We start from the raw sequence: 13,901 nt of genomic DNA, 5'->3' as shown, positions 1-13,901 counted from the left end.
TGTAGTCATGGGATTAGCCATATTTCAATTTCCTGGTAATCAAGCTTTCCACAAACTTCTCCCATGAGTGATGGTTAAAATGCAGCCCTTTGTCATAGGTACCTCAAAATGCAATTATCTCTGCTAGGATAGCATATGAGACAAAGTAGGTCTCATATGCCACAAAACTGCCACACTTTCCTTAGTCTCTAGCACTGTGTGTCTATTCACACTTCCTTAGTCTCTAGCACTCTGTTGTCTATTCACACTTCCTTAGTCTCTAGCACTCTGTTGTCTATCCACACTTCCTTAGTCTCTAGCACCCTGTTGTCTATTCCTCACCACTCTGTTGTTGTTGTTTTTGTTTTTTGTTTCTTGAGACAAGGTTTCTCTGTTTATCCATGGCTGTCCTGGAACTAACTCTTGTAGACCAGGCTGACCTCTAACTCACAGAGATCTATGTCCCTCTGCCTCCTGAGTGGTGGGATTAAAAGGTGTATGCCACCACTACCAGGCAAAAAAAATGCTTTTTGGTTTGTTTTTGTTTTTCAAGACAGGATTTCACTGTGTTGTGTGGATCTCACTCTGTGGATCAGGCTGGCCTCAAACTCACAGAGCTCTGCTCCCTGACTCTGCCTCCTGAGTGCTAAGATTAAAGATCTGTGCCACCACCACCCTCTTCACCACTCCTATCGTCTTTTATTTAATCAACAAGTCCGTGGGATGAGCTAATGATTGGAGAGTACATGGTACAGTTCTAACACAGAATGGTTGTTCAATAATATCATATGTCTTCTCAAATATTCAAGCCAGTGTTCACACAATACCCACATGTGTGTAGCCACACAGAGAGAGAGGTGGGGGAAAGACAGACAGACAGACAGACAGACAGACAGACACAGATATAGAAAGAGACAGAGACAGGGACACAGAGAATGAGAACTCCATTGGCTTTCTCTCAGAATTCTCAGCATTTACTTCTTCATGACAATGAACAGCCCTGCTCACTTTCCTTGCACTCCTGGAAGTTTCTGTTACCTGTCTTTAGATACTATACGTTAGTGCGGTATCTTATTTCTTTCTGTTTTTAGGACTACCCTACTCTCCCTCACAACTGTGGTCCTGTTCCAGGGTCCACAACTGAAATCTCTGTTCTCCCTGTCTGCATCATTTCACAGATCACTGATCCTCAGACAATAGTTCATGTATCAGTGCCCATCAGTAAACTGTCAGTTATAATGGACCACAGAGTGATAAGCAGCTTGTCCAGAATATAAATCACTCACATCACTAAGCACGTAAGTTACTTCTTTTGGCATTTTGATAAGGATTTCTAATAAAAGAAGAGATGTGTTTAGTTGAAGCTTTGTCTCTTCCATTATATGGTTATGCCATTTAAATTTCCTTTATATATTTCAGGAAGCTTCTACAGAAGAAAATTTCCATATGGATTTTCAAAAATCCTTTAGTGGTAGTCTTCTCTCTCACATTCCCTCCTTTACCCAACCCTCCCATCCCCTCCTCATTCAATCCTTGTATTCTAGTGTCCCTTTTATTCCTCCCTGTCACTGGTCACTTATGAGCTACCTAACCTCTGAGGGTATTCTAAATGAAACATACATGTATAAATCTTACAAGCTAATATTTAGATATAAGAGAAAACATGCAATGCTTGCTTTTCTGGGTCTTGGTTACCTCAATCAAGATGATTTTATAAAATAGTTCTATTCATTTTCCTGCAAATTTCATTTTTCTTAACAGCTGGATAAATATTTCATTGTGTAAAAAATGGGCCACATTTTCATTATTCATTCATTGGTGGATGGACATCTAGGCTGTTTCCAATTTCTAGCTACTATATATACTATATATATACAAATATATATATATATAGTATATATAGTAGCAATGAATATGAATGAACAAATATCCCTGTAGTAATATACAGAGTGCTTTAGATACACATACAAGAGTAGTATAGCTGGATCTTTTGTTAGGTTGATTTTCATCTTCTTGAGAAACTGCCACACAGATTTGCATAGTGACTGTACAATTTTACACTCCCAATTGCAATGAATAAGCATTCCCCTTTTCATGCATCTTCACAAGCATGTGCTGTCATTTGTTTTATTGATCTTGGCCATTCTGACTGGGGTAAGATGGCCTCTCAAGTAGTTTTCATTTCCATTTCCCTGATGACTAAGGATGTTGACCATGGCTTTCTTTCATTGCCATTGTGTTTCATCTTTTGACAACTCTCTGTTTAGTTCTGCACACTGCTTTTAGTTGGGTTATTTGTGGTTTTTTTTGATGTCCATTAGAATTCTTTATATATTTTAAATATTAACCCTTTATTGGATATTTGATTGGTAAAGATATTTTCCCATTCTGTAGCCTGATGCTTTGTCCTAATTACAGTGTCTTTTGCCTTACAGGAGCTTTTCAGTTTCATGAAGCACCATTTATTAATTGTTTTTAGTGACTGTGCTATAAGTACCCTGTTCAGAAAATCTTCTCCTGTGCCAATGAGTTCAAGACTGTTCCTCACTTTGTCTTCTATCAGATTCAGTATATCTGGCATTATATTGAGGTCCTTAATCCCTTGGGAGCTTTGTTTTGTGCAGGGTGATGGTTATGGATCTATTGATATTCTCCTACCTTCAACTATCCAGTTTGATCAGCACCATTTGTTGAAGATGCTGTCTTTATTTTCAGTGTGCAATTCTGAATTCTTTGTCAAAAATAAGATACCTATAGGTGTTAGTATTCAGGCATACCCTGGCACTGCATGTCATGCCCTGCTCCCACCTGCATAGCAGATGGTACCCTGTCCCTTTAGCAGACAAACTCTTCTCTCTCTCTCTCTCTCTCTCTCTCTCTCTCTCTCTCTCTCTCTCTCTCTCCCTCTCTCTCCTGCAGTTCTTCTGAAGAGGCTCTGTGTCTCTCTCCTCCTCCTCTCTCTTCTCCTCTCCCCTCTTCTCTTCTTTTCTCTTTCTCTCTATGTGTCTTTCTCTTCCCCCCACCTACCATCCCAATATCCTCTTCCTAAATAAAACTCTATACCCAAACTCTCTCTGCATGGTGTATTCTGTTTCCTACTGGCATTTCTTATTCACCATAGAACCCAACAAGGTCTCTCTTAAAGTAGTTAAGAACCTGAGACTAGATAGGCCATGGATCCTAGGGGAAATCCTATTGCTATTATTATGTCAAATGAAATTACCAACAAAGTGACTCCTAATGATTGCTATGCCCATAAGTTAGAGCATCACTCAACCCTCATCAGAGAAGCTTCTTCTTGAAGTAGATGATAATTCACACAGAGACTCAAAACTGGACAATATGAAGAGAATTTAGCTCTTCTCCAGCATGTGTTCATAAATACACAGACTATGTAGTCAAGAAACATAGGACATTAATTTGTTGTAGAGAGAGGACTTGCTTGTTCGTCCCGTCTGCCCTGCTAACTTACACCCAAATAATCACACAGAAACTGTATTCATTAAAACACTGCTTGGCCCATTAGCTCTAGTTTCTTATTGGCTAATTCTTACATCTTAATTTAACCCAGTTCTATTAATCTGTGTATTGCCATGTGGCTGTGGCTTACCAGCAAGATTCTGACCGGCATCTATCTGTCTGAGGCAGAGGATCCATGGCTTCTCTCTGACTCTGCCTTCTTCCTCCCAGCATTTAGTTTTGTCTTCTCCATCTACCTAAGTTCTGCCCTATCAGGGGCCCAAAGCAGTTTCCTTATTACCAATGAAAGCAACACAAAGACAAAAGGACCTCCTATACCATTAATTTCTTTTAAAATTTTTACTGTAATTTTAGACTGTATGTTGTGTGCATCATTATATTTAATGTATCATCCTCAAATTGTTTCTATCCAATGATTAAAATACTCTGTAGACATTTCTGTGATAATCCCATAGAGAATTTTTAATCTTTTAAAAACACTGAAAGTTTTAAATCTTAATGGGAAAGACACATATCTTATTTATACAATTTCTGCTGATAGATAATGGTGGAGCGACATTGATATCTATTCCACAAACTGCTGCATGGTCTTTTTGGATCTATAAGAAGTCACAGGTGGATGAATGTAGAAGAAGATGATACCACAAAATAAGAGAAACTGGATGTCTGAATAATTGCAAGAATCAGAGGAGATTTCCCCTCTCTGACCACTTTGACTGTCAGGTGAGCAGACAACATATCTTCATCCTGTCAAATCACTGAGGTGCTAGACTTGTTAATTATAGAAGCTCTGATTGTGTCTCTTAGCTTGTATGGAGAAAATAGGTTGTATAGAAATTAAGGGCCAAGTGTTTGATGGTTAAAAAATGACTACTACCACAAATGTCTAATTGTCTTAGCATTTTCTTCTTTATTCTGTTCAGAGTGGTGCTCATACAATTGAATGAAATAATAAAGAACTGTGTGGTTTAGAATGAGTCTAATCACGATAAAGAACCTGTACATCAATCTCTAAAGTACTTGGAAGTGCCAAAAGCTCTATTGAGAATCTCCACAAAATATTCATCTATTTTAACCACACTTGTATTTAAGCCAGCTTATCTTGAAGTATCAGCATTTAAAACCCATGACTTATGCATGTAACCTGATAGTTCATTTAGTTTAATTATTAATATTACAACAGACTTATATCATGCTTATTTTGTGGCAAATATATAGCATTTCAATTATATAATGGATAAAATTGGGTTTTTGAAACTAGCTATAAGGTTACATATCTTTAACAAGCTCCTTATATTAAATAAACTTCAGGTTCCAAATCTTAGAACCCAGGCATTTATTAATGCATTAAAACAGCATTTATTCTTTGCTTTTCCACATGTCTAGATAAATATTCCATGAGCACATAAAAATTAGGAACATGTCATTTTTATCCGCTATCCTGATGGCCCCAACTCATGGCCAGAAAACAGGCTTTAGGTAAACATGCAACTAAAGGAAAAGCTAAGAGCTGTGTGCCTGTTGCTTTTGCTTTCTCTTTTATTTTACCACCGCAATTCTTTAAAGAGTAGAACATCAAAGCAAATGGCTAAATGTGTTAGTCATCTTTCCGTCTCTGTAACAAATACCTGGGATAATCATCTTTTCAAAAGAGGATGTGAATTTGGAAGGAAGATGTGTTGCAGGGATCCAGGGATGCTGAAGAGAGGGAGTTGAGGTGGATGAAACTGAGACTGTACACATGTATGAAGTTTTCAAAGAATGAAACAGAAGATTAATAAAATAGAAAAGGATTATTTTGACTCACAGTTTGGAAGATTCAGTCTGTGTTTGGTTGGCCATATTGCCTTGGTACCATACTAAGACAATGCCAACAAGATACAAACATAGACATACCAAGGAAGAGGAAATATAAACTAAGGAATTGCCTCAAATCAACCTAGAGATACGTCTGTGGGGGCGATTTCTGAATTGTGGATTGATATTGGAAGTTCCACCCATTGTAGACAGTGCCATCATTAGTCAGGTAGGCCTGGGTTGTATATGAAAGGTAGCTGAGGAAGCCACAGAGAGCAAGCCAGTGAGCAGTGTTCCTGCATGGTCTCTGCTTCAGTTCCTACCCTTAGCTCCTACTCTACATGATGAACTATAAAGTATAACTCCAACTCTTGCCACTCCAAGTTCTTTTGACCAATGCTTTATCACAGAAATAGAAGACACACTAAGATAGGCAGCATATTGTTGAAGGGGAGTGTGATAAAGCAAAACTGAACCCCTCATGGTCAAGTAACAAAAGAGAAAAAGGAATGGGTAGGACTCCATATTCTCCTTCAAGGGCATGCCTCCAACTATCAAAAAAAAAAAAAAAAACCCAAAAAACCCAACTCTCCTATGCCCTACCTCTGAAAAGATATGCCACCTTCCAACAAGCACTAAACTGGGAGCCAACTGTGTATAACACAGGCCTTTGGGGGGACATTTGAAATCTGAAGCATTCGTCTATACCCTTGACTCACTTTCTACTCTCAATCCTGGACATAGAGTGATTAAGAAGTTGAATTGTGAAGATAGAATCTGGGTACTTAATGAAACTCGTCATCATTATGGTCTCCCGAGTTAACTGCAATAAACTGGCTACTGATTGGACAACTCCTGTTTTCACAGTTAGGTCAAACTGGAAAAATGTTGAGGACCACCACCTGAGATTCAGCCTGTGTAGTCTTTGGTTTTAGTTTTCTTACTTTCTTGGGGAATGAAGATGGGTTCCTCATCTTTGACTTATAATCTCCTTCCCCAATGGAAGTCCATGGGGAAAGTAATGTAGTGGCAAGAAACATAGATGCTTCTATGAGGAACAAATGCCCTAAGTAGTAACGTTCTCCCCAAACTGGGGACAGGGCTACTTTGAGTCACATATTATCTTCCAGAACCAAAGATCTCAGTATGTGTGCAAAACACACTGTTCAGAAGGGATCTTCAAGACTGTGATCAACCATCACCCTCTCAAAAATACATTTTCATATCAGTATGTTTACTCATATATGCAATATAAACCATACAGTAATAAACAGAGATTTGCTGTACATTAGGTACAAATAAAAACCAATACCAGAGTAAAGAGATACTAAGGGTGAAGTTCATTATTATTGGATTGTTTATGAATTCATACTTCAAAGTAAAAATAGGAGTAGTCTGAATTTACTGTTCCCACTTTCTTCCAATTTGTTTCTCATCCCATTTGGAGTACGAGCATCCTGCCACCATTCTTGTAAACATTCTCTTCAGCATACCTAATTCCCAGCATGCAGAGTCTAGTAGACTCTGCTCATGTCATGTTTTGACAACGTGGTTCATACCTTCTATCTCACTGAGGTTTCCTCGTGTCTCTCTGAATATTAATTCTTCTATTTTATTGATTTCTGTTACTATGCCTATCCCTTCAATGATCCTGTTTCCAGAGGACAAATAGAACACTCTTTTCATGTCATTCTGCAAAATCTTAGGAAAGTCTTCTCTACTCCCATGGTTCCACATACATATTGATGAAGAAAAATCTTATCTCTAACCTACACATCACACTTCTACTTTGAACCCATATATTCAACTGCCTACTGGATTGTTCCAACTGATTTTTATTAATGACATTGTTACCTTCCAAATCACCTTAATCAGAAAACTTAGAGTCATATAAAACCTTTTCTTCTTCACAGTGAATATATTCAACTGGTCACAATAGCCTATTGAAGTTTTTTTAGAATTGCCATTTAATCACATCTCCTTCTCATTGTCTCCTCTGTCATTGCCTTTGTTTGAAATGCTATCACTTTTTACATGGAGTTTTAGAACTACTCTCAGTATCTTTGAATCCATTTTTCCTCCTGTCGAATTGTCCTCACTATAGTTTCCTGAGTGAACTTTAGAAATTGCCAATAATGCTATGTCATACAAGAGTTTTCAATGCTGAATCCGAGTACTTTAGCATAATATAAAAAAGCCCTTCAGTTGGGTGGTGGTGGCACATGCCTTTAAAATCCCTGTACTCTGGAGGCAGAGGCAGGTGGATCTCTGTTAGTCTGAGGCCAGTCTGGTCTACAAGAGCTAGTTCCAGGACAGGCTCTCAAAAAGGAGGAAAAAGAAAGCCCTTCATAATAACTCTATGTTTTCATTCTAGAAAAAAAAATCATTGAACATTGATTCAATCAAACTGAATTTCTTGTAGATTCTGAACATGGATATATGTTTTTATGTATCTGTATCTTTACACATACAATTTACACAGTATTTAGGCCTAGGATGACTTTTCTCTTCTTTTCCATCATGTTTTTTGAGACAAGGTCTTGCAATATAGCCCTGGTGGTACTGGAACTTGTTATGCAAACCAAGCTGGTTTCAGACTCATAGAGAGCTGCTCGCCTCTGCCTCCTGAGTTCTGGGATTGAAGACATGTGCCATGATGCCTGGATTCTTCACCATCTATAAAATATGTCTTAACTATTACCTCCATTCTAAACATATCTCCAGCTTCCCAGGAGCAAAGAGATACCACGTTTCCTCCAGAGTAGCGCTGTTTCCAGGCGTCCAATCATCACACCTGTCCTACTATTCCCACGCAGTTTGCGTGCAGCTGTGACTTCAGAGAGGCATGTGTGAAACTATGAGTTAAAGGAAGGAAACACATTTTCGGTATTTTGCACCTCAGATACACAGTGAGTGCTTAATAAAATTTGGTGAAAGGCTAGATATACTTGACTCCCTAGAAAACCACTCTCTGCCTCATGTTCAAACAAAAAGACACAGTTGCTGGTGTACAGACCTGTGAATCTGGAGCACAGACATCTTGGCTCATGGTGAGTGACTACATGAATTTTATTCTGAAGATGCCTAGAGAAATAATAGAAGGTTCTAGAGCTGTAACCAGAACTACAATAACCAGAAGCAAAGCTGCTTAGTCACTTATATATTCTCTTTTGTTCTTAATTATGCTCATTCTTGGCACTAATAAGGAAAATAGTAGCCTTTAAGATAACCGAAGACATAGAAGTAGAGGAGGGAAGTAAGGATAAGTTGAGTTCTTCAGTTTCATTTCCATGACTTTGTTTCCATGGATGAGAGAGAGCACACATTCGATACTGTCAGGACTGTAAAAGCTACACTCATCATTCTTGTCTCTAGAGAAGGTGAGTCACTTTTACTAATTCTGTTCTCTGATTTACCCTCACCCCCTTCACTAGTCAAACAAAGAAAGAATCTCTCAGGGGAGGAAAGTCAATGATGTTTTAGTATATAGTCAGTCAATCTTTTTTTTAGTCATTGTATCAGAAGTATGTCTTAATGAAACTTAATATAACACAAAGGAGATTTAGAGAAGAGTGAAAATCTATTCAGGACTCAGCAGAACAAAAGAGTTAGAAACAAAGACTATCAGCTCTACAGGTGCTCTCATGGCTAAAGGCACAAAGGAGACAAACCAGCCTATGGAAATCTCGCCTATGTTTGCTGATTGATTTGGTTGTCAAGGTCCTCCTGTGTTCTCATCTGATGTATACTAAAGCGAATACTCAGAGCTTAATGTCAAGGTCCTCCTATGTTCTCAACTGAAGAATGCTAAAGCAAATACTCAGAGCTTAATTCCCTCTCATAGGTACTGAATTGAATTTCACAATTCATGTGCTAAAACTTAATCCCCAAGCCCCTAACTAACATGATGGGACTTAAAGATTGGAGCCCCTGGGTGAGGTTATCATGAAGGTGAAGGTTTCACAATAAAATCAATGACCTTATAAAAAAAGATACAAGAGAGCTGGCTAATGCTACCCCTACAGTACAGGAAAAGAGAGCCATTTCTAGAAGCTGACCAACCTTACATCCTTATCTCAAACTTCTATCCTTCATGACTATGAGGAATAAGTGCCTACTGTTTCAGCATCATGGTCTGTGGTGTTTTGTTAGGATGGCCTGAGCTGACAGACATATCCTTCTACACTTTCTCCTACATAATTTGTAACGAGGAAAGACAGGTATATACTATAATATCTACTCTCATTTCACTTACACTTCTGCTCCTTAAGGAAAAGTCTCAAACTGAATTGAGGCCTTTGTTTTTCTTGTTTTTACTTTCTAGGCTGTATTCAAGTGAACAATGAAGACAGTCTCAGTCTCATGTCTCTCTTCCTGAAATTCTCCAGAGAGATTGCAGACAGCATCAAATGTTCCTGATTTCCACCTGGACCTTCCATTCCTTCCATAAGCGAGTTTTAAGGTTGCAATCGGAAGAAAGATGAACATTCTTGGAAATCATAAAACACAAGAGAGGGGCTTCATGATCTGGAGGCAGGAATAGGAAAAGATTCCTAAAGGATTGAGAGGGAGTGTGGCCAAAGAGATCATACATCTTTCTGAAAGTGTGGAGATAGCAACAAAGAAGTAGGGATAGCAGCAGCTGATGTACACCCCTGGCTTTTCTAGAACCCCATTTTGTAGTGACACAATCTTTCTCACAAGTGGATTGAGTTGGAAAGGACCTACTTGAAGGATTCTATAGTAATGAATGAATCTGCTTCACAGAACAGTTAAAGAAATTAAATTAAAGGGCATGTAGACATTCCTTAATGTGGAACCAGTCTTGCAGTAATCATTCCATAAAGAAGGCCTATTGTAGCTGTTTGTTGGGAGTGGCTATTGCTTAAGTTAGGGTATCTCTATGATAATAATGTGATCTTAGAAGTATTATATTTGCATGTTTGCCGACATCAATTGTAGCACAGAGTGTGTGCAAGTGTGCTGAAAATGTGACTTACTACAGATCCCTTTGAATGTGAGATTTAGTCTCTAGAGCAGTGGTTTTCAACCTGGAGGATGAAGGACCCCTTCACAGGGGTCCTCTAAGGCCATCGGAAAACACAGTTATTTGCATTACAATTCTAACAGTAGCAAAATTAAAGTTAGGAAGTAGCAACAAAATTAATTGTATGGTTGGGGTCACCATAACATGAGGAATTGCAGCATTAGGAATGTTAAGAACCACTGGTCTAGAGTGGGTAAAGCAAAAGGTCTGTGGACTGTGAAAAAACTGAGCACAGTAAAGATCTCTATCTCTATTATCTCTATCTCTGTCACCTCTATCTCTATCACTTCAATCTCTATCATCTCTATCCCTATATCCCTATCTCTATCATCTTTATCTCTTCACTCTTATCTCTATCATCCCTATCTCTATCACCTCTATCTCCAAAACCTCTATCTCTATCACCTCTATCTCTATCATCTCTCTCTCTATCATTTCTATCTCTATTACTTCCATCTCTATCATTTCTATACCTATCATCCCAATCTCTATCATCCCTACCTCTATCATCTCTATCTCTATCACTCCTATCTCTATCATCCTAATCTCTATTATCCCTACCATCTCTATCTCTATCATCCTTATCTCTATCTCTATCTTCTCTATCTCTATCATCTCTATCTCTATCATTCTTATCTCTTTCACCTCTATCTCTATCACCTCTATCACTATCATCCCAATCTCTATCACCTCTATCTCTAACACCTCTATCTCTATCATCTCTAATTTTATCACCTCTATCTCTATCACTTCAATCTTAATGTGGGAGTGATTTATTTCTAATCTGTTTTTTTCATTGGTTAATTAATAAAGAAACTGCTTGGCCTCTGATAGGGTAGAATTTAGATAGGCGGAGTAAACAGAACAGAATCCTGGGAGATAGAGGCCAAGTCAGTGAGTCGCCATGATTCTCCCACTCCAGACAGACGCAGGTTAAGATCTTTCCTGGTAAGCCAGCTCATGGTGCTACACAGAATATTAGAAATGGGTTAGATCAATATGTAAGAGCTAGCCAATAAGAGGCTGGAACTAATGGGCCAGGCAATGTTGAAAAGAATACAGTTTCCATGTAATTATTTCAGGGCATAAGCTAGCTGGGTGGCCAGGAGCTGGGGCAGCAGGGAAGCAGCCTGCCACTCCATATTACAACACAATCTCTATCATTTCTATATCTATCATCCCAATCTCTATTATCTTTAATTCTATCATCTCTATCTCTATCACTCCTATCTCTATCATCCCTATCATCTCTATTTCTATCATCCTTATCTTTATTTCTATCATCTCTATCTCTGTCATCTCTATCTATATCATTTCTATCTCTTTCATCTCTATCTCTGTCATCTCTATCTATATCATTTCTATCTCTTTCATCTCTATCTCTATCATCCCTATCTCTATCATCCCTATCTCTATCATCCCTATCTCTATCATCTCTATCTCTATCATCTCTATCATCCTTAGCACTATCATCTCTATCTCTATCATATCTATCTCTATGTTTCCTAGCACTATCATCTCTATCATCCCTATCTCTATCATCTCTATCTCTATCATCCCTATCTCTAGCATCTCTATCTCTATCATCCCTATCTCTATCATCTCTATCTTTATCATCACTAGCTCTGTCATCTTTATCTCTATCATAGCTAACACTATCATCTCTATCTTCCCTAGTTCTGTCATCTCTATCTCTATCATCTCTATCTCTATCATCCCTATCTCTATCATCTCTATCTCTATCATTCCCTATCTCTATCATCCCTAGCTCTATCATCTCTATCTCTTTCATTTCTATCTCTATTATCCCTATCTCTATCATCTCTATCCCTATCATCTCTATTTCTATCACCTCTATCTTTATTATCCCTAGCTCTACCATCCCCATCTCTATTATCACTATCTCTATCTCTATCCTTCCTATCTCTATCCTTCCTATCTCTGTCATCTCTATATCTATCATCCTCATCTCTATCTCTACCATCTCTATCTCTATCACCTCTATCACTATCATTCCAATCTCTATCACTTCTATCTCTAACACCTCTAACTCTATCATCTCTAACTCTATTGCCTCTATCTCTATCATTTCTATATCTATCATCCCAATTCTATTATCTATCATCTCTATCTCTATCATATCTCTCTTTCATTTCTATCTCTATCATCCCTATCTCTATCATCTCTATCCCTATCATCTCTATTTCTATCATCTCTATCTTTATTATCCCTAGCTCTATCATCTCCATCTCTATCATCACTATCTCTATCATCTCTTTCATCCCTATCTTTATCATCTCTATCTTTATTATTCCTAGCTCTACCATCCCCATCTCTATCATCACTATCTCTATCATCTCTTTCATCCCTATCTCTATCATCTCTATCATCCCTAGCTCTGTCATCTCTATCATTTTTATATCATCCCTATCTCTATCATCTCTACCTCTATTATCCCTAGCTCTGTCATCTCTATCATTTCTATATTATCTCTATCTCTATCATTCCTATCTCCATCATCCTTATCTCTATCATCTCTAGCTCTATCATCTCTCCAGCTCTATCATCCTTATTAGCTCTATCATCTCTAGCCCTAGCATCCCTGGCTCCATCATCCTTGGCTCTATCATCCTTATCAGCTCTATCATCTCTAGCCCTAACATCCCTGGCTCCATCATCCTTGGCTCTATCATCCTTGGCTCTATCATCTCTAGCCCCTAACATCCCTGGTTCCATCATCCTTGGCTCTATCATCTCTAGCTCTATCATCTCTAGCTCTATCATCTCTACCTGGCTCCATCATCCTTGGCTCTATCATCTCTGGCTCTATCATCTCTGGCTCTATCATCTCCAGCTCTACCCTCCCTGGCTCCATCATCTCTAGTGGTATTATCTTTAGCTCTATCATCCTTGGCTCTATCATCCTTGGCTCTATCATCTCTAGTGGTATTATCTTTAGCTCTATTATCCTTGGCTCTATCATCTCTAGCGCTATCATCCTTAGTTCTATCATCTCTAGCACTATCATCCCTAGCTCTATCATCTCTATCTTTATTATCCCTATCTCTAGCACTTCTATCTCTGTCATCTCTATCTCTATCATTTCTCTCTATTACCTCTATCTCTTATATCTATAACTGGAAAATTAAGTTTTTATGTTTATTAATCTGGTTTCTAGTCCTTTACTCCATTTAGTTCTTCAAGAGTTGCAAACACTAAGCAGAGCATTGGTAGACTCTTCTTTGGAAATGTGATAAACTCAGAAAAAACAAAGGATGTTGATTTCAGCAGGATGTGGTGACACACCTCTGTAATCCTAGCACTTTGGAAGCTGAGATACAGAGGGCTATGAGTGCAAAGCCAGCCTGGGGTATATAACACAATTCTGTGGCAGAACCAAAAAAATCAACTAAGTCTCTTTAATGCCTTGGGATTATGTGCCTTGTTTCTAAGACAGCAGAAAAGACAAAGTTGCTAACTTAACATTGTATAAGGATCTGCCTTAGGAGAATAAAGCCAAGATCTTGGTTTATGGATTTGTGAAATTAGAGGTAATTATGGAGAAGCCAACATGACAAAGAACTGCCAAAAAAGCCTT

This window comes from Chionomys nivalis, chromosome X, assembly GCF_950005125.1.
Source record: "Chionomys nivalis chromosome X, mChiNiv1.1, whole genome shotgun sequence".
In the NCBI taxonomy this organism is placed as follows: domain Eukaryota; kingdom Metazoa; phylum Chordata; class Mammalia; order Rodentia; family Cricetidae; genus Chionomys; species Chionomys nivalis.
Note: the sequence above shows the minus strand (reverse complement) of the source record.